The sequence below is a fragment of the Microcebus murinus genome, chromosome 11, assembly GCF_040939455.1.
Source record: "Microcebus murinus isolate Inina chromosome 11, M.murinus_Inina_mat1.0, whole genome shotgun sequence".
Lineage (NCBI taxonomy): Eukaryota > Metazoa > Chordata > Mammalia > Primates > Cheirogaleidae > Microcebus > Microcebus murinus.
Genome location: NC_134114.1, coordinates 44,264,315 through 44,285,181, shown reverse-complemented (window position 1 = coordinate 44,285,181; position 20,867 = coordinate 44,264,315). Strand labels below are relative to the sequence as shown.

The 20,867-nt window shown below is 46.9% G+C and overlaps 1 long non-coding RNA gene and 1 pseudogene across 1 annotated transcript; one reads left to right on the top strand and one right to left on the bottom strand.

The window, feature by feature from the left end:
* Positions 1 to 1,638: 1,638 nt before the first annotated feature.
* Positions 1,639 to 19,413, bottom strand: LOC109731294 (uncharacterized). Its single transcript, XR_002224883.2, has 3 exons — positions 16,924 to 19,413; positions 9,504 to 9,633; positions 1,639 to 3,877 (listed from the first exon to the last, which is right to left on the bottom strand). It is a non-coding gene; the product is annotated as an uncharacterized LOC109731294 (long non-coding RNA).
* LOC142874170 (uncharacterized) lies at positions 5,092 to 5,185 on the top strand (annotated as a pseudogene).
* Positions 19,414 to 20,867: the final 1,454 nt, after the last annotated feature.

Here is a 20,867-nt window from a genome sequence, read left to right as displayed (position 1 = left end):
CAGCCCTGAGCTTCCGCCTAAGCCGGTAACTTTGATTTGGAGGTGAGAGTAAAGTTTTACATGAAACTAGACCAGACCTTTGCACTTGTAAAACACAAAATCTCATTCTCAAAACGGGGACTATTGTAATAGTTGGAAGTAACCCAGAAAGCTATGGACATGCATGACATGTCTCTAAAGGATGGGAAATGGGGCCTGCCTGAGCACATTTGAGGGCCGAGTGGGGGCACCCTGGCCTCTCTGTGGTAGCCTCCACCGAGTCAGCAGGTTCAGCGGCCAGTGATGCACAGGAATGGTGCGTGTGGCCCCCACAGCTGAGGGCCGACAAGGCAGGGAAGTTCCACAAAGACAAGACGGACCCATAAGACTCGGATAGAGAGGGGGACCCGGCATTGCAGGAGGAGAACGGGGATGAGTCCATTCTCTGTTGGAGGGGAAGCCTCAGGAAGTCTGCCCTGGCTACAGTGGAAGTTCTGAGGCGTGAGAAGTAGGGTTGGGTGGAACGTGGGCTGAAGCCAGATGGAAGGAGCCTGGAATGCCGGGAAATAGGAGTTAGGAGTCTCTGGCATCAAAGCCCGCCTTTCCTCCAGACTCCAAACAAGCAGAAAATGATTTGGTTTGAACTTAAAGCGAGGGGTTCATCTAGATGAACTGCCTTCCTTGGCCCTGCCTTTCTCCTCTGTGTGTTGTCTAGTGGGATGGTGACAAGTCTCCACAGTAAGGACCTTCCCTCCCCGTCCAGCTCTCTCCCCAGCACTCTGGGCCAAGGCCTCGCATGCGCAACGTGTGTCTTTAAGGTTTGGGGAGAGCGGTGGAATCCTCTAACGTGTCCATCCACCTCCAGCCCCAGTGCTCCTGCCTTCTCACCTCCCTCCCTCCTACACTCTCCCCTGGCCCCCTTGGCCTTAGTCGTTTCCTTGCAGCGTAGCACTCACAGCTGCCCGGAGGTGGGGGAAGAAGACCCACGCCTTTGTCCCCCCCACCCCCCAGCGTGCTACGGCACACCTCTCGCCCTGGCTGTTCCCCCTTCTGGAATGCTCTTCCTCCAGGTGTTCATTCCTGGCTTCTCCTCAGCTGACATGACCCCTTCTAAGAGAGTTGCTGCCACCACCTGCCCACAACAACTCACCCTCACAATACTCTACTGCCTTCAGGGCAGTAAATTATTCACGCAATTACCTCATCTGTTTATTGTTTTTCTCCTTGTGGGATGTCATCTCCACCAGAACAAGGACTAGGTTTTCTATGTTGCTGTTCCTTTAGTGCCAGAACATGCCCACTCCTGCTCAATAAATAAGTGCTGGCCAGGCACAGTGGCTCACGCCTGTAATCCTAGCATTTTAGGAGGCTGAGGCAGGAGGATCACTTGAGCCCAGGAGTTGGATGGAGGTTGCAGTGAGCTACGATGACACCACTGGACTCTAGCCTGGGTGAGAAAGTGAGACTCTGTCTCCAATAAATAAATAAAGAAAGAAGAATTGAATGGAGGCTGAGGCAGAAGGATCGCTTGAGGTCAGCAGTTCAAGACCAGCCTCAGCAAGAGCAAGACCCTTTCTCTACTAAAAATAGAAAGAAATTATCCAGGCAACTAAAAAATAGAAAAAATTAGCCGGGCATGGTGATGCATGCCTGTAGTCCCAGCTACTCGGGAAGCTGAGGCAGGAGGATCGCTTGAGCCCAGGAGTTTGAGGTTGCTGTGAGCTGGGCTGATGCCACAGCACTCTTGCCCAGGCAACAGAGCGAGACTCTGTCTCAAAATAAATAAATAAATACATGAATATATAAGTGTTTAATAAATGAATGAATGAATATAAATATTCCCACCTCCAGGTCATCCAGTCTCACTCCCTTTACAGATGAGGAAATCAACACTTTTCCTGGAAAAAGAGGAAACAGAAAAGCAGCAAAGGCAACTCTACCATGCCAGCTGCTTCTGGAGTGCTGAACTTGGATGTGATTTATTCAAATGAAAACTCTTGGGGAATTGTTTCAGAGGAATCCATAAAACAAATGTCATTTTTACCTAGAGAATTCACCCAACCTTCCAACCAATTTCAAATATAGTTCTTTAATGCAGATTTGACAAATTTGAAATCTCTTACACACAGCCATTTATCATCTAATGTGTGCCTGCCCTGCACCACGGTTTAAGTTATAGCTTTTTAATGGGGTAAAACATTTCTATAAAATCATCAAAATACCTTAAACCAAAACTGCCTATAAGAAATTGATGAGTTTCAAGCATTGATTCAACCCCTGCAAACATCAACCTTGCCATTGGCAGCACGGGCACTTCTAATAAAAGCAGCTAAGGAGGTATAATGAATATCTAATGAACCGTTCTGTATGTCTATGTTGCTTCTCGAATTGGAAATAAATCAATGAGCCTTACAAAATGCATATTTTAGTGAAATGTTCATAAACAACAATCTTGTTTTTCTCTCATGACTCGAGTGTCATTCTTTTTTATAACACAACTTAAGATTTAATAATTTATTATATGTACACAAAACCCAGAGCTTAAAGGGGGAGGACAACCAAGTCCATGTTTGATTTTTAAAGTGTCCTTGTGTGTAGAAGCTATGTGGGTCATAAAAGTAAACCAAAGTGTCCACAGTCTAGTAGCAAACATAAGGCATGGGAATAGTAACTAGTAAACCAAGTCATAGAAACTTCCATGAAGACGATTTCAGGAGAAGGCCTAGATCAGGTGGCCAAGGTCTACCTGAAGATAAGCAGACCATGTTGACCCTACGTTGCAGTCGCCTGGGGGAACACTGGACTGGAACAAGCTCCTGCAGTGTGTTCACCTAGGGACCTCCTCCTGCCAAAGCGTGGGCTGTGCCGTCCCACCCCCTTCCCCTGCTGGACATGGGACACCAGGTAAGTTGCTTCCTCCCCTGTTGGCCCAAACCCTGTGACCCAAAGCTTCCTCCATATCTCAGCAACTTCCCTTCCAGAGGCCAAATAAAACCATCCCTTTCCCGGCTCACAAAAAATTCCAGTCACTGCAGCGTACAGCGACAGACGGCCAAAGAGCATCTCACCAGCCCAGCCCATAGCCAAAAATAACGGCCACTTGGGTTAGCACGGACTGGAGATTTTTTTTTTCCTTGTTTGTTGAGACTTTGTTCTGAGTTATTTTTTGTTTTGGTTTTGGATTTTGTTTTGTCCTTTACAAGTACACGAAGCGACTGAAGAAGTTGCTACATCCACTTCCCACGTTAGGTTCGTAGGTTCAGTTCCAGTCGTGGTGGGTCAGGACCAGGGAGGTCTTCACCTCTGAAACCTGCCCAGTTGTCCACTCCAAAGGAGAGTCTGGTAAGTGCGTCTCCTCCCCACTCTGCCCAGCAGTGCCTTGTGCACGGCCAAGGTCACGCCGGGATCCGGCCACCAGGCTGCGTGTGCTTCCTCTGCAGTCTGGCTGGAGCACGGCTCCCCGGGGCTGGGTGGGGACGTTTCCAGGCCAGTACCCATGATGCACCTGGGCCACAGACAGGCCTGGGCCCTGAGCTGTCAGTTCAGTGCCCTCCTCACGCACTAAAACGACTTAAATTATTGATTTATTTCTTTAAAAATACACAGTGTTGAACAACAACCAAGCCCACTTTTGATCTGCTCTGTGACACACAAGGCTCTTGTCAACCAGGTTTGTTGCAGGCCAACAGACACTCTTGTTCAATCTTACCTAGCCGGTGACATTAAATTGAAGCGTGCTGAAGAGACGTAGGCTGGAAAGATGATGGTCTTCTCCATGCCCTGTTTCCAAATGCAATGAATAATAAACAACTTGGCAAAACTAGAAGCTTCAATTGTTGGAACATCTTTGTACTTTTGTTCTTCAAAGGCAGAATGTTTTCTGGCATTACGTTTCTACCTGAGGAAAAAAATATTCCCTCAATTTCTATATGTGCAAGCATATTGCGAAGATATATCTCATTTCTTGTCGTGCTGTATGCTGTCCCCGGACCAATAAATAATTTATGTATTTAACGCATTTATCAGCTCTCCCATATATATGTGTGTGGACATATGTATATATAATCTCCTATGTGCTAGTTTCAAAGATGTCATCTATATTCACAGAAAGCAAGCAACCTCTTGGGTGTTTCTCCACCACGAAATTAACTTTGCATCCTATCCATCAAATGAGTGAAAAGTGATAACAGGTCCCTGTTCTTTACAGAAAACTAAGTGCTAGTCTACACCAGAGAAGGAGTTATACTAAGAATTTCACACGGCATGTTGTCTAAAATTGCTCTCCTCCCTTATTTTTTGTTTTTTCAAGGAAGGTCTTTATTACTCCAGGGCCACTTAGATTGTAGAGGGAATACAGCTCCTAAATTTCAACTTGTTCTATTTAAGTTGCTTTTCCTTTGCTTCCCCCTTGGAGTATTTATCATGCTTGTCATTAAGAACTGCTTCTGAGCACCTAGCAGTGCCAAGCCTGGTACCAGGTGCATGTGTTTGGCAGTCCTCACCTCCACTGCTGTCCGTGGGCTCCAATTTGGATTCACCCGCGGTCATCACTCACACTCTAGTGGCAGCAGCATCCAGCTACCAACATAACGGCAAGCAGCAAACATGAACACTGGCAGCAGCTGCCATGGGGCGGAGTCACGTGGCTGCACCCGACTCATGCTTCCCTCTCTATGCCCACTACCTCTCTCCACCCATCACCCCCATTTGGGAGGCTTTTGTGCTTCATCGATGCCATGAAAAAATCACCAGAATGACAGACTCTTAGAGGAAGACATCTCAAAAATAATCTAGTCCAGCCTGCTCATTTTCAAGAACAGGAAATGGAGGACCAGAGGGGTTAAGTTCCTTGGCCAAGCTCAGGCAGGTGGTTGTTGGCAGATCAGAGACTGGAATTAAGCATTTAAATCTGCTTCCAATGCTCTTCCCATGATGCCAGTGGCTTCCCAACACTTGTTAGTACAATCCACAGCATGAAGTCAGGTTTCCATCATGACTCACACATATGTACACATACATTGTAACTAACACACACGTTTCACAAAACAATACTAACTATGTGACACACTTTGATATCTTCTATTGTGTATTCATGTTTAAATATTCTAGAGATGGCTTAACAGCAGGTATACTAAAATTGGAACAATACAGAGAGGATTAGCATGGCCCCTGCACAAGGATAACATGCAAATTTTTCCATATTTTTTGTACATTTACCAAATGTTACTTTTCTTTCCAGAGATAACATTTATAGGTATACAGTCCTATAGTTTGCATTTTTTTTTCCTAATTAGATATATCTCCTGAATGTCAGGGAAGGTGGGGGTTGAATTGGACACAGCATAGGGTTCCTTCCAGGTCTAACCGGTCAGGCTCCTGATGAAGAATGATCTTACTGTCCAATCTGTCCTCAGCTCTGAAAGGCAGAATGATCTAGCAGAGGGAACACTGGACTTGGAGTCAAGGCCCAGCATCTAGTCTTGGCTCTACCAACTACCAAATGTGTAACTTTGGGCAAGTTTCCTCTGGGTTCCGTTGTCTCATCTGCAAGATCAAGCTGTTGCTAACTGACAAGCGTTCTGAGAAGTAAATGAAGTGATGTAAATTAAAGCAATAAAAAGCTCTATGCACAAGACTTGTCCTGGAATAGCAATGATCTTAAATTCTCACATTTAAGAGAAATGTGGTATCTAAAGATGTTTCTGGATTCTCATCAAAACACCTGCATAATGTATTATGGATAAATTTGGTAGAATAAAGAAAAACTACACCCTGAAACTGGCTCATTTATAAATGCTTTTGCAGGTGTTTGAAGAGGAGGGGTTGACCCTAAATCTTGAAGATGTTCAGCCTTGAAAAGGTAGAAGTCATCGTGACCAAAGATGATGCCCTGACCCTGAAAGAAGAAAGGTGATGAGCCTCAAATGGAAAAATGTATTCAAGAAAGGTTGCTACTAGGGAGTTCAAAGAGGAAGAGCAGAACATTTGGCAAACATTTCAGATGGAACAGCCATTCTGAATGCTGGTGGGAGAAGTGAGGCCGAGTGCATGGAAAGAAGGAATTCCAGAGGCCCACAGTGTTGTCCTAGCCGCTTTTGAAGGAGGCAACTTCCCAGGAGGTGGCCAGGCTTGGTTTCAGTGTATTCCAGCTTTGGACTCACTAAATCCAATTCATAAAGATCAAAAGCTGAAATAGAAATTATTTTTTTAAAACACTGAAAATGTCTTCCATGACCTAGCCAAGAGTGAAAGTCAGGAGGATCCTCGACAGCTGAGAACATTGCGCAAAGCCAGGAGTCAGTTGTGCGGCCAAGCCCGGAGATTCTGTGGCCGGGGTGGGGAAAGGCGTCCCTGGCACGGCTCAGGTAGCCAGGGCGGTGGCGGCCGCCGCTGCGGCATAAAGCGGCGCAGAAGCCGTCAGGCAGCAGGGGCAGGGTGCACGGAGGGGGCCTGCTCCAGCTCCCCACATCGCACGTCACCGCTAGCCACGAACTGTGGCAGGAAGCTCCAAGTCGTGTTTCTCAACAATAATCTCAGAGAAATTACTTGGAAAAATAGACTACAGAAAAGGTTAAGGGTTTCAGTTACGGGTTACATTTGACAAAGTATACGATGGTTTATGGTCGTCCTTGTCTATGCCTACGGATAACTTATTTTGTGTTTTCAATTGAGAAGACCTTTGTATATTCCTTTAATAATAATAATAATATATATATATTTTAAAGCTAGCTGTGCTGACAAAATCGACTCCACAAGGCCTCTAAGCAGAGCGTCTGGAGATGGCAGGCGCAGGGGCGCAGGGGTGCAGTGGCCTCACCTGCAGACCTCCATGGCAGCCGCCTGCCCGTCCCCCTTCTCCCACGGGCTCCCACCAGCCTACTCTGGTCTTCTCCTTCCACAACTACTCCCGCTGCATCCCTCATTCCAAGAGTCTTTCCAGTGCCTTCCAGAACCCCCTCAACCTTGGGGGGAAGAGCGGGACATTCCTTTCTCTTCCTGTTTCCGCTGGGGCGCGGCTCTCCCAGGACTCTGCACACAGCACCCCACTTCTTTGCGGAGGGGGCCCGTCCTCCCGTTCTCCAGGGCTTGGAAAGGGACGATCTGTATCCTCCTTGCCCCTCGGAGAGACCGTCACTCTTCTACCTTCACATAGATCCCTCCTTCTCTCCTTCATGCCGCCTGGTTGCCCACGGTCACCCCAGGCCTCCTGCTCAGTCTTGGTGGCTGATCATCTTTTCTGTCCTAGATCTTGGCACGTGCCCAGGTGTTTTAATATCCATCTGTGTGGACAGCGCATCCAGCAGCTTCCCGGCCACGCTCCTTCGTCCCTCCCTCCCCCGGTTACTTCCATGCCTCACTTTGCAGTCACCTGGAGTTGTCCCACCTGAGATATTCTCAACCTTCATCCTCCTCTCAGATCACAACCTCCTCTCCTGAGATTATTGTTCCCTTAGATCCGTTAAGCCTGACTTTCAATATTCTGGAGCCCATCCGGCCCCCATTCTTTCCATTTCCCCCCACCCCTTTCTCTCCACTGCCTGGTGGTTTTATTCCCTTTCCCTTCCAGCCTGGACTCTAGAGCCCAGCACTTCAGCCCACTTTTGACACTGCCCTAAACCAACAGTCTACGACTCTGGTTCATAATGCACATCCACCAATGAAGCAGGAAAAATCACTGAACATGTAGCCTCCACATGTCTTTATTTTTTTATAAATTGTATACATTTTACTATTGACATTTCCCTCATTTTAAAACATATCACAAAAATGGAAAGACATAAATGACAAAACTTTAAAATGCCAATATAATAAGTGCTTTGGTATTCTCTACCCATTCCCATGGAATCACCTTATAGAGCCGCTGGTGCAGTGCACACCCCAGTTTGGGAACCACAGACCTAAACCCTGTTACTCTCTTCTCCCTCCACCACATCACCCTGCAACGCCATCCCCGAGCCCATCTAGCCATGAGCATCCGATTCTCTGCCAGGTGGTTGAAGGGTGCTGGAGGACCCGCTCCTTCCCAGGTGACCTCTCTGGACTTACCCTTTCAGCTCAAGGCAATGTCACTGTTAGCCCTCAAGGGACAACAGTCAAGCAGATCTGCAAGAAAACTCTGATCTTCATCTATCACCAGCACCAAGCTCAGTGCCTGGCACTTGCCTATGACCACGAATGCTCCTGCACTGAATTGTGCACACACGTGGTGTCTGCCTTGCTCTGGCTGTGTGGTTATACAGGCACAAAGAATGCAGTGGAGAAAGCCCCAGTAGGTCAGGGCACCCCAGCTAGGGCACTGAGTGCTGAGCTGTGCGAGGGTTCCTAGCCCTCACGGCACCACCACTGTCTGCCCATTGCGACCCAAGCAACAGACCTGCCTTTGGCAGCCAGATGCTCCACAGTTAGGCTGAGTGTGCCTGGGGCAGCTTAAGTAAGGCCACATTGGTACCTTGACTCTTCTAGGGAGTGGCTATGGAGATGGGAATAGGGCCCTCTTCTCTTTATCCAAACGCTGGCAGCAGCCCTGGCTCAGGCATAGCTGTACTCCAGTTGCCTTCAGACTCCCCCCCTCAGAAGGACTCGGCTATCAGAGGGAACAGGTGAGCAGGAGAGTGACAAATCTGAGGCCATCCAGCCTCAGGTGGACACAGCAGGGACCAGGATCTAAGTGGGGCTGCCAGAGTGAGCACTAGGGAGAGGTGCTTGTGACCCCACTTCCCTCTCTGGCCACGGAGGACACCCATGACACACACACAGTGGCCCCTGGAGACGCATCCCAGGGTAAGCAGGGTTTGTAGAAGGACACAGGACAGCTATGGCACTTTCTCGGGGGTAAAGATGATTCAGACAAAATTCCCTCACCTCGTATAGCTCTTTCCTCTTCTCTTTGTCCCCTTCCTCCTCCAGTGCTTCCTAAGGACTGCTCCACAGACTGCCCTCTGCATCAGAGTCACCCAAGTCCTGTTATAAACGCAGATTCCTGGGCCTCCTCTCAGATGGATTGAGTTACCAGCTCAATCTGGAACCAGGGAATCTGCGTTTAAACATTCTTTTACCCACTAAAGTTTGACACCACTGAAAAAGTCTCTTCTCCATTCTTCCCAACGGCGCATCCCTAATCCCTCTCGCCACCATTTCCCTCCACCCCCTCGCGCCTCAGGCCACCGTGGTGAATGAAGCCAGTGGGGACTCAAATGGAAGGTCCTAGACAGAAATAAGACTTCCTGGGCTTTCCCCTTCCCGTGCTGACTACGAGCTTGTCCCCTACTGCGCTTTTACTTTAACTTACGACAGACATCCCCTCACTCGGCTTCATTTCATTGGGCCGACTTGCCCAAGATGAATAGAGTTGCCTGGAGAAAACTGTGTGAATCAGGTAGCTGAGATCTGGCCTACTGCTGATCTATTTGGGGCCAAAGCCACCACCCACTAATAGATCTCTCCTAATAGACTTGCAAAGATGGAGATCTTAATCAATGCTAAACAAGAGTTATAAATCATAAAGACGTTGGCCATCTACTCACCTCCCAGGGCTGGGAGTGAATGAGACGACCATGACCACGAAGCGCTCTGCACCCGGGAAGATTCTCTGAGCCGTTCTTCTGCTCACAGGATTTCCACAGCACCAGTCCCCATGCAGCTTTGACAGGTGAGCTATTTTAGTGTGAGAACAAGTAGAGTTATTGTTATCTCTGCTCTGAATCAAGGATAAAGAGAAAAGGCGAGAGAGAGAAGCAGGGTGTAGAGAGAAGAAATGGGGATGAGATGAGGAAGAACAGGGAGGACTTCAGACCCCAAAAGGAAAGGAGCCCCCCCGTGCTGGTCCCTGGAAGGAGGTCGCCAGCCAGCCGGTCCGTGGATGAAAATCGCCACCTGACTCCTCAGCAGCCGCAGTCCCAGGGTCTGGAGGGCCGTGATAGGTATCAAGCGACTTTGCCCACAGGGCAGTGTCGTCTGTCCAGGGTGTCTGCTCCCTGCTCATGACCTCGGAGCTACCGCCCCTTTCCGACAGCCCCCCCCCAACCACGGACCCAAAGGAAGCCTGAATAGCAAAGCTGCCTCATCAGTAGATACATCTCTACTGTCCTTACCGGATTACCTAGGACCTTAACGAGGGTGCTATTTTAGCAAGAAACTGAAAATGAGAAGAGAATCAGCCCTCAGAACACGCTGAGTGCCTATTTTAACCCTCAGCCCTGGGGAGGCCGGCACTGCACACAGGATTTAAAGCGGTATGCATATTTATTTGCAACCAGAGGGCCCTGAGCCACAGCTTCCTGCATTCTGCTTTGTCAGCATCAAAAGATTTGCAGCCATAGGCACGTTGAGCTCCCTCTGGGGCTCTCCTCCTCGGAGTCTGACTAAAACGAGAAATTTACCCCAGCACTTAATGAACAGACTTCCTTCAGCTCCCATCTCTGACTCACCCTCCAGCAGCTCCCAGACAAGTCCACTAACAAGCCGGCCTTGCCACTAGGTGTGCTCGGCACCGGGACCTGACCACCAGAGGGAGCCAGAGAGCAGTGAGGGCCCAACCGCCCCCCAAATGAGCTCCAGCCCAGAACCGCCCAGGCTGGCAAGCATTTGCCAATGCTCCCCAACATCTCACCTTCGTTGCACAGTTCTTGGTAAACTCTTATTTTCGTCTTTATCAAGTTTGGATGGAAAACAAAACAATTAATTTAAAAAGCAGCACACAAGAACCTAAACATTATTTATGTCTCTAATTATCTCATTCTAGTGGGTATTTTAGTCCCTGTCTGGTCAGGACATTAATTATCTTCATAACTACAGCAAAAGTTAAATAATAAGCACCCAAGGCTACAGCACTACTGTAATGTGCAAGCTTAAATGAACTTATAAATTTTATTAATGGATGCTTTATACAACTCCATATATTATAAATCAAACAAGAAACCTATTTCTATCTTTTAAGGGTACGGTGAAAAAGCTTTAATATTATTGAGGATAATTTTTATTAAGTTTAAAACTCCCTTTTTTTCAGTAATGAGACTGTTATGAGGATAATTTAATCTAGTTTGTCATGAGGCACCCCGGCTTGTTAAATAAGTTAATAAATGACTGTGCATTAATCAAAGTGACAAAGCTATGAAGAGCTGGGATGGGAGACAATTCTGGTGATAGTATTAATTAGTATTTAATTAGAAACTTAGGGCCCATAAATAAAAAAAAATCATGGTAGAGACATTTATGCAAATTGCTTAGAGCCTGCAGTGGAGTTAGCTTTGCTTTAAAGAAACATGATTTTTTTTCCTAGCATACTGTACACAGCAGCTCTGTGGCCACATCACGTGGCTTAAACGAGCTCTCCTTTTGTTTCCAATTTGTTCCAATTACAGGCCTGTAAATTCAAATCATTCTTTTGACTGTCTTGATTGAAATGTAGAGTTTCCACAATATCTGCTGGGAGTTCTTTTATATATTTTTTTTCTTTTAATAAAAAGGGAGAAATGTTTTAAAGACATAAAGAAAGAGCTGCAGATTCTTTTTCTGCTCTTTTAATTAAGATGTGCGCCACCATTTTCTAAGGACAATCCTGGATTCCATTTGGTACACAAACAATGCCTCTTTTTGAATCCTGGTGTGCTGTAACTAGGTTTTGTTATGTGATATTATATGGAAGCCCGCATAGACTCAACTGTCATCATTTTTATGATAATCATAGCATTTTTCCCTTTTCTCTCAATACCATACTCCGATAAACGGGCAATTTTTGATGGGCCCCCCCAAAAAATAATAACCATTTGGTTCTGAACGTCACTGCTTTCCTAAGGTACGTTTCCTCCCTCCCCTTTTCAGACTTTATTATTTGTTGCATTTATTCAAGAAAGGTTATCCACAGTAAAACTGCTTTTTCTATTCAACAGTCTATCTCTGTCATGGTTCATTTATGTGTGAGCATGACGGACTGAAGCCTGTATTATCCACGGCTGACAAGTGTCAGGCCGACAGTTCAATCAGCCCTTCCTTGAGATGGTGCCCAGGGCCCCGTGTTTGAAGTAGGACAATAAAGCAGGCAACACAATCAGGGCAAACTGATCCAATCCCTGCATGTAAAGGGGATTCTGCCTAATAACACAGTGCAGGGTTTTTTCCCTCTCCAAACACATTAGTCCTTAAACAGTGACTTGGCCCTTAAGAAAATCTGTGACTGACATGAAAATGCTGAAGTTTTAACGTGGTTGGTTTATCCATAACCTCATGGGGCTGCTTCTTTGTGCAGACTGGTTTTGTCAAAGTCAGAAAAATAATGTATTCAGTGTCTGATCATTTTTAGGGGGTTATTTGAATGGGATTTTAAGTCAGACATCCTGGTGTTGACACAGGGATCATTTTCTTGTCCTTTTGTTTTACATTTGTGGAACAGATCATTTGCATCGGCTAATAAAATTAAATCTCTGGAATGCATACAAAAGCAAGCTCCCTTCAGCAACACTCCTGGATTCCCCGCACCCGCCAAGTAAGCAGACTTGCTGGATGTGTTTCTTTATATTAGGTCTCTCTAGAACACAGGCTGTAATGCAAACACGTCTTCAAAATTAGTGCTCCTTCGGCCTGGGTAATACCTGGACTCAAATGTATATTAAAGCATTTCACTACAAATCCTGACAATCAGCAGCAGAGCCAAAGTCGATAAAATGCTAATAACCTGCAGTCCACTCCTTGGAGGGACGGGGATACAATTGCCAGGCTCTTTTGCAGCCTTCAAACCATTGCCTGTGAAAACTCCAGCAAGGGAAGGTTGCTCACCTCTTTAGCAGGGGCTAGAACACTAAATGCCAAAGGATCTCTTAAAGCATCATAAAACTTTCAAACCTGAAGGCTCCACAGAGAACGTCAAATCCAACCTCATACTTTATGGGTGAGGCTCAGAGTCATTTTGTGACTCCCAAGGTCAAAGAGCTTGTACTTGGCAGTGGAAGGGCAAAGGTAACAACAACGAAGTCCTCTGAATTTCGCTTCTCTTTCTCTGGCTGTGCTAGCAGGGCCAAGTTAGTGTAGAAGGGTCTCATGGAAAACAAAATCCAGAGCACAGAATGTGAGGAGTGATGCCAGGAGCTACCACACATGACTATGTCAATTCCCTTCTTGGACAGTTCGGGAATTTCTAAGCAATATATTCTCCGAGTGCTGGTTCTTCTCCGTCTACACTGCCCTGGCCCTACCCACCCATTACCCACATTCTCTGCCCCTCCTTGGCCCTGCAGACCACATCATTTGGACTCCCTTGGCCTCCAGCTTGGATTTGAGACCCGGGGGGGAGGGTACTGATGGTCAACCAGGGGTGGGAGGAGAAAGGCCAGGCTGTGTCCTCCTTCCTCAGCCGCTGCCTTGACTCCCTGTCCCTGCAGAGGCTGCGTCCCTCCAGCACTCCTGCTCCCATGAGGAGCCCTCCTCTGCTGCACCCACAGTCCTGGGTCCCCGCCCCTCAGTTTCCTCTCTGTTCCTTTACACTCTTAGGAGCTAGTCTGAGGTGCCTCCCATCTCTCATTTGCCCACCTGACCCTGCCTGCACTTCTGAATGTAGTCCCTTCTATAAAGTTCCCAGCAAAACCATCTCAGGGGAATTCCATTTCCCACTGGAACCCTGATTAATGCATTGAGTTACTTAGGTTCCTAACCGGTCTTCCTATTTCTAGTCCACGAGTTCTTGACTTATTTGGAATCCCATAGAGAATATGATGAATGATATAGGCTCTCTCCCCAGGAAAAAAATCACTTATACACATATGCACAAAGTTTTGCAGATAATTGTAGAGTGTTCACAGGCTCTTAAAGGCTATCTACAAATTCTCTAGGGTGTCTGCAAAGCCCCCAACATCTCTGCTAAATGCACCTTCCTAAAACACCTATTTGTTCCATTCGATCATTTCACTGTGTTACTCAGTAGCCTCCAGTGGTGCCCTACCAACTTCCAGAAAGCACGAAGCCCAGACCCCTCAGTACGGCATTTCAGGCTGAATCTGCCCGGGTGCTATTAACAAAAGAGCTAGAGATAGGGAAGTAAATACAGGGAAGTTGTTGGGAAGGTGGAGAAAGAAGTGAACAAGCAGTCCGAGGATTAGCATGAGCAGAGAGCCGGTACCTAGGGCTGGAGGGACGAAGGGAAAAGGTGATGTCACCAGAGCACAGGAGCCAGGACTCCCTGGGGAAGCCAAAATCACAGCAGGGGCCTCTAAGCAGGAGCTTAGAAAAAGGCAAGAAAAAGGCCTAGCCATGCTGGTGATGCGTCCAGGAAGGGACACCTGGGCTTCTCTTGCTGCTCTCCAATCTCCGCAGACCACGCTACTCAGACTGGGACCTGCAAGGGTACTCGGAGGTGAGGGGCAGGGGCAAAGTGATAATGGACCAAAATCAAACAGGCCAGGGAGTCCCATAGAAGCCCCCCACGACCTGGCCTCCCCTGTCCATGGAGCCATGACAGAACCTGGGCTGTCCCTGGAAGGCTCGTTTCTTCTCATGTATGTCGTGCACCGACCACGTGCCAGCCACTAGTTCCCAGAGAAAAGCTCCAGAATTTGGCCCAAGAGTTGCAGATAAATATTCAAGACTGAGGTTGGTGAATTGCTCAGGCAAAAGATGGTGAGGGTACTATTCAGCTCTAAGAAACAATGGTGATACAGCACATCTTATATTTTCCTGGTTAGAGCTGGAACCCATACTACTAAGTGAAGTATCCCAAGAATGGAAAAACAAGCACCAGATATATTCTCCAGCAAACTGGTATTAACTGAGTAGCACCTAAGTGGACACATAGGTACTACAGTAATAGGGTATTGGGCAGGTGGGAGGGGGGAGGGGGGCGGGTATATACATACATAATGAGTGAGACATGCACCATCTGGGGGATGGTCATGATGGAGACTCAGACTTTTGGGGGGGAATGGGCATTTATTGAAACCTTAAAATCTGTACCCCCATAATATGCCGAAATAAAAAAAAAAAAACTAAAAAAAAAAAAAAAAAAGATGGTGAGGGCGGCTAATCAGAGTGAGAGACCACAGAGGCTTGGGCAGGCTGGTGGGGCCGCAATATCTCAAGAGGGACAAAGTCAGGAGTTTACTACTGGGATAGGCAGGGAGAAAAGATTTGACGGATTAATCAGAGACTTTGGAAAACGTGATTGATAGATTTGGAAGAAACCAAAGAAACCCTGGGCTGTCAACTCCAGTCTTAAAGGTGCCAGATGTACTAAGAGCAGCGGTTGTACCGTGGAATGCCCTGGGGAGCCTTAAAAAACAGTGATGCCTGGATCCCACCCACTAATGTGCTGGAGCCAGTTCTCAGCAGCTCACAAAGACAGTTGTCAAATATTCTGGAACTTTCAGTCCATTTTTAAACAGAGCCATTATTAAAAATCAGATTACATAAGCTTATAATTAGTCTTAGTAAAAATAAAGGTAATAAGTGCCCAAAATTTATTACTTTATAATAATTTCACTACTGTGCTTTTGAGGTTGCTTATTGCATCTGAGTGGTTTATTACATCTCCTAATAAGGGTGTGTTGTGCGTCTCTTCCCGATTCCATGGTCTGCACCATCCCATTGATAGCCTGTGGAATATTACACCGCAGGAATTAGCAAACACTATAAATCAGGGCTTGATTTGTTGTGCTGCTCATTGTCTAGATCAGGGGTCAGCAAACTACAGCACACAGGCCAAAGCTAGACTGCAGTCTGTTTTTGTGTGTCCCACAAATGTTTTTAAAGGATTGTAAAAAAAAAAAAAAAAAAAAAGAAGGAGGAGGAAGAGACCATTGTGGTCCACAAAGCATAAAATATTTACTATCCAGCCCTTTATGGAAACACTTTGCCAACCCCCGGTCTAGACTTAAGAAAGTAATGGAGTAAACGTTAATAATGCAAATTAAACTTAAAGCTTGTCACGTCTGTAACCGTTACATTGTGAATAGCACAGAAAGTGGAGGAAATATTCTTCTAGGATTGAAAACTATTAACTGGTCAGCAAAGAAATCTGTCATGTCGTTAACGAACAAGCAAAGTTCCAACAGAAATCATTGCTTCGCTCTCGTCTTATTTGTCCATGTAAACAAAAATAACAACCAACATTCACGTTGGAACTACACTCATGGGTCAATGAGTGAACTTGGACAGTAGCCAAGCATCCGTTTGTAGTTTGATTTTGTCAAATCGTGGCTGAATTGCAGCCATAGGTCAACTACAGACCCAAGAGTTCAGCAGAAATCCAGGAAAGCATTATCTGAAAATCAGTTGGCTGAAGAAGGTTCTGTAATAGCAAGTACTGTGCACCTACTGTCATTTGCAAGTTGTATACTACACATCCTTGATATCAGTAAAATTATAATAAATTTATGTACGTAGATACATGAATATTGTTTTCTTTTCCAGAGAGCCTGTTATTAAACTCATATCAGCACACGCTTACCACACCCCTAGATTCTGATTTAAATTGGTCTGGGGTGTGACCTTGGCCTCAGGGTTCTTACAACTTTCCCCAAGTTATTCCAGAGTGTAGCCAAGGTTGAGAATCTCTGGCTCAGGAGAAAGGGCAAAATGCAGGGAGCAGAATCCCCTAAAGATTTTGTTCTCTTTGGTCAGAAAGGTGACTGGAGCCCGACCAAGACAGCACTTGGAGTTGAGGGTGGGGGAGGATGGGGCTCCCCCAGAACTGGACACACCTCGCTGGGGTGATCCTTTTCCAGCTCGCTGGGACAGAATTTTCCGGGAGCAGTGTTCTCACAATCTTGAAGGCATGCAGCTGTTCTTTCCTCTCCCAAAGTCACTCCCAGCAAGGACCCCTTTTCCTCCTCTGTGTCCTACCTGCACTGCACCCATCCCTCCCATTGCAGCTTGGATCTCGCCTCCTCTATCAGCCTCCCCTCCTGATAGACACAGGCACAGACACACACACACGCGTGGCCCACTCCAGTTCCCACTTACCCCTTGCCAACAAACCCTATTTATCAGGACGGTCCTCGGTCCTCTCCCCTGCCATATACCATTTCCAGGCCTCCCTTGCAGCCAGGTGTGGCCAATGGGACACAGTTTTGGCTAATGAGACCTGAGCCAAAATCCGACGGGGGTTTGGGGCAGCGCTTGCGCTTTCCTGACGGAAGTGTCAGATGCAGCTGGTGCACACCCCGCCCACTTCTCTGCAGCAGTCATTTCCAGGGCAGGAGGCAAGCAGCCAATATGCAAAGGATGGAAGTGTAGAAAAACAAAAGGGGCTCACGCTTCGATGCCATCACTGAGCCACAACACCAGCCCCAGACTTCTCGCCTTTGGAAGTCTCATTCTGTGAGAAAAATAAATCCCTAATTGCTCAAGCCACTCCTGGTTGGATATTCTGTGGTTGCAACCAGATGCAAGCCGAATAGAAATGCCAGCCCCACAGTCCCAGAGTGACAGCCCCTTCTATCACTCTATACTCCTGCAGATTTGTCCTGTACCACCTACAAGCACAATCTCCAAAATATGAATGGGTTATGCCCCAGATATGTAATCAAAAATCATTTGTTTGGAAGGTAGATGCACTTTCCCTGTAAGAAAGCAATTCTAGAAAATCCAGAGCAAAGGTTTGTAGTGGTATGCCAACTCTTGGAATAATCAAGAGAATGAAAACAAAGATTCAGGCAGACGTAGGCTACCATAGCTTTGTAAAAAAGGTCTCTAACAGTGACTTATAAATAGAAAAGATAGTGAAAATGATTCTAAAAGATCTGACTTTTGCCCATGACTTGTTTTTGAGGCAGTAGGAATGTGTATAGGTACAGCATGAACTGAGTGGGTTCTTGTGCTCGGATCAGACACAAAGGGTTTAGGGCATGCAAGGGCCACATCTTAGAAGTGCCTGAGGAAGGAGTCAGTGACAGCTGTACACTGAGTTTAAGGGACCACATTGGTAATAACTATTACATACAGAGTTGCATTCTATTTTTGTATCACATTAATGGATATATTATTGGTAATTGTCCTTAATAGAATCACAGAAATGAGAGATGGAAATGCTATACGGTATGATGGAACGCTGTTCTCTTACCATTGATCATTATAATAAGCCTGCTCAGTCATTACTTACAAACCATACTACAACTTTGCCAATGAGGCGGACCAGAATGAGGAGATAAACAAAATTGGTTTTCTTGCTAAATGCAAAGCCTAAGTTTTAAGATATTTTGCTGAAGTTTTAAACTGATTGTCAATTAGTCAATGAGCTATGGCAGGCAGTGTATTTCTGGGTAATTAGTGTGTGTCTTATGGGGGTTATTTGGCATGAGGCTGAGGGCAAAGTAATTTGTATCTCCCAGGAAGTGCAATAATTGCCTCAACCCGAACTGCTTGGAAAATGTATTAATTCTATTAGGAAAAATGTATGTTACTTTTTTATGATATCCTGTATATTCATGAAATATACTCATAAACTATGAATTATTGATTTGGGGGGCTTTACCACATGAGTATGGCATCACTGATGACCAAGAAAAAGGGTGGGGAGTTGTTTGTGCGGTTGGAGAACTCATGCGTTGCCAGAAAAGATGCATGTTGGGTTTTGAAATTCATCTTATTAGGAGACCACCAGATCCTAGCAGGCAGAAGAGGTAGTGTTGAGAAAAGCGAAGTCGAAACTAATGCCATTTGCTTAATATTAGCTTTTTGGGGAGCCAGCAGGCCACCCATGTGGGGCTCGCTGTGCAGTCTGTGAGAGAAGACCTGTGAGGGCTGAGGCCAGGGAGATCGTAGGCTTGACCGTGGTGCTTTGGGGCACTTGCTTCCCCAGCCCTGTTCAGGAGGTGCGGGACATGACAGTTATTCATCCATTCATTCATTCAACAAATGTTTACAAATCAATGCTCAGTGTGCTGGTTATCTCTTGTGATGTAGCAAATTACTCCAATTTCGCCACTTATAACAGTGCATATTCACTATCTCCCAGCTTCTGTGTGTCAGAAATCACACCAGGCTTGGCTGGGTCCTCTGTCTCACAGTGTCTCACAAGGCTGCGATCACGAGTCAGCCCAGAGTCTGTGCTCCCCATCTTGAAGGCTCATCCGGGGAAGGGTCCGCTTCCAAGCCCCCAGTTTATTAAAGGCTACTGGACCGAGGGTCTGACTTCTTTGATAGCTGTGGACCAGAGCTCACCCCTGGTTCCTTGACAAATGGGTCTCTCCAATATGGAAACTTGCTTCGTCAACATGTGCATGCCAAGAATGCAATAGAGTCTGCTAGCGAGGCAGAGGTCACGATCTTTTGAGACTTAATTGCAGAAGTGGCATCCCGTCACCTCTGCAGGCTATTGATGCAAAGCAAATCACTGATTCGGATGGCATGAAGGAGCGGGGGCTGCACACACGCATGAAATCTCCAGGCCCGTCGTGAAGCCTGCCCACCACAGCCAGCCTCCGCCACCAAGGCTTCCCAGCCTACCAGAGGCTCTGGGGGCTGAAAGAGAATAACAAGAGAGACCTAATTTAGCCTGGGTGAGTAGGGGAGGCCTCTCTGAGCAGGTGACATTTAATTTGAAGACTCAATAATAAAGAAAAGTTAGTTAGGTACAGAGCTGGGGAAGAGCATGACGTGTTTGGAGCAAGATCTGAGTGGCAGGGACGAGTGCACAAAGGGCAAGGTGGGACAAGGTGAGGTTGGGGAGGTAGGCAGGGGCTGGATCGTGCCAGGTTGCAGGTCAGGATGAGAAGTTTCAATTTTATTCTGAGTGCAAGTGGGAAGCCACGGGAGGATTTTAAGTACAGAGTGACATGTTCCAATTTACATTTTTAAAAGATCACCCTTGCTGCTGCACAGAGAATGGATTGGAAGCAGAGAGAGCAGGTAGGAGCCTCTCCTGGCAAGAGGAGGAGATAACCTGGAGTAGGAGGGTAGCAGGGGACGGGGAGAGGAGGATGCAGGTGGGAAATGTTTTGGAGTTTAAAAGCAACATCCTCGGAGAGAACGCGTGTCCATCAGGTTACCAATTTCCTTCACTCTCTCCTCTTTGTCCATTTTTTAAGGGAAATAAAGAGAAAGACAAAGAAAGAGTCGTGTGACTATGATGAAAAGAGAAAGATGTGGAGAGACTAAGACGGCCAGGGATGAGAAGACAGGGCCCAGCGTGAGGATGATGGAAGATGGCGAGGGAAGAACAGGGACGCGTTGCTGCCCCCCCCCACCACCACCGCTGGATCTACTTGGCACGCTGCAGAACTTTTCCATGCTTCTGTTTCCTCTTCTGTAAAAATATCCGCCTTTCAGGATTATTATAAGGATTAAATTAAATAACAACCTCATCCAGATCCTGGTGATTTTCTACACCGCTCCTTGACTCGCTTTGCTCAGATCCCTACTTAGTTGCCACAACCTCCCTGCCTGCTCGAGCCCAAATAGCGCAGCCCACCTCCCCCCTTCCCTAACCCCGCGCCCCACTTGGGTCTGCCTGCTTGACTGTGTTCACCCTTCATCCTCAGGGCTAGGAGAGTCCCCAGCACACGCAGCGGGTGCTGGGGACTGGGCGCTGAGCAGGGCAGGGCGCAGGCGCTGACAAGGGCACCCCGGGCAGGGGCTCCAGCGTTGCCAGGTGCACCAGGGACAGCGCAGAGAAACCTGCTAGGGAGTGGAGTGAGCAGCAGCGACCATGTCGCTGAGAATGACCTTACAATGTACAGCTTTGCCCCTGCAGGTTTTAATCCTCCTAGCCGGTCTCTGAGTTAGGTAATGCTCCCATTTACAGATGAGTCAATTGAAGGAGACGGGAATTAATAAACCTCTCCAAAGTCCAGAAACAACAGACACTGGAAAGGAAGTCAGAGCCTTGACTTACTACGAATTTACTGCAATTGGGCAAAAGCAGGAGTGTCCTTGTGACTCACCACTAGCTACACACCTCTGTCCAC